The sequence below is a fragment of the Mobula birostris genome, chromosome 13, assembly GCF_030028105.1.
Source record: "Mobula birostris isolate sMobBir1 chromosome 13, sMobBir1.hap1, whole genome shotgun sequence".
In the NCBI taxonomy this organism is placed as follows: Eukaryota; Metazoa; Chordata; class Chondrichthyes; order Myliobatiformes; family Myliobatidae; genus Mobula; species Mobula birostris.
Genome location: NC_092382.1, coordinates 35,151,514 through 35,152,402, shown reverse-complemented (window position 1 = coordinate 35,152,402; position 889 = coordinate 35,151,514).

Below are 889 nucleotides of genomic sequence, written 5' to 3'. Positions count from 1 at the left end.
TCTGAGACAAATAAATCAGTTCTATTTTAAACTCTGTCTCCAGTACTTAGTGAATTTATAACACACCTAGTGTACAGTAGAGAGTCAACTCAGGCTGGCTGGACCCTGCCAGTGATTCTGTTCCACAACAGTCCTTTTAAATCCTCCCCTGTTGTTCCCCTCTCGCTCTCCCTGTGGTGATGGGTTCCAAACGGTCACCACCCTGTGAGTGAAGAGGTTTCCCTTGAATTTTTTGCAGACTGAAGAAGTCTAGCTGACTGCAGTTCTGTCTGAGATGTTCTTCACCCCTCTAATCTCTGGACTGAGGAAGAATGACATTGGTAGTTAACTTCCTTAATCACGACTAATTTCTACATTGTGGGTCATTTTCCCTGCTTCTAAAGGGTTGTTAGAAAACACCACTGTCCTCTAAAGACCGAAAGCAGAATGGGAAACCATTAGTTGGATGTTCAACAAAGCAGGGTCAGAAAGCAGAGGCGGGTCTGCACAGGGCAGAGTCTGGGGGCTCTGGACGATGGTCGGGGTAAGAACGTATGATGAGGAGAAGGGAATCAGCAACAGGGCGTGGTAACGAATGACAGAGTAGCAACATTTGGAAGCTGATTGACAGAGAAAATCTTTTGTTTGTCTGACTGATGACACAAATAATACCTGTGGTGAGGTGCTCCACTGGTCGAGGGACATGTGTGTGTTGGGAATGGTTTTATCTATTGAGGGAGTTGTTCCTGTCTGTTTATCCTGAAATATTATTAATGGCCTCCTAGGTTTCTCCAGTATTTTGTGTATGTGTTGCTTGGATTTCCAGCATCTACAGATTTTCTCCTGTTTTTGGTAAAAGCAAAAGTGGGGTCATATAATATAGCAAGAATATAGTGGGAAGTTAGAGGAT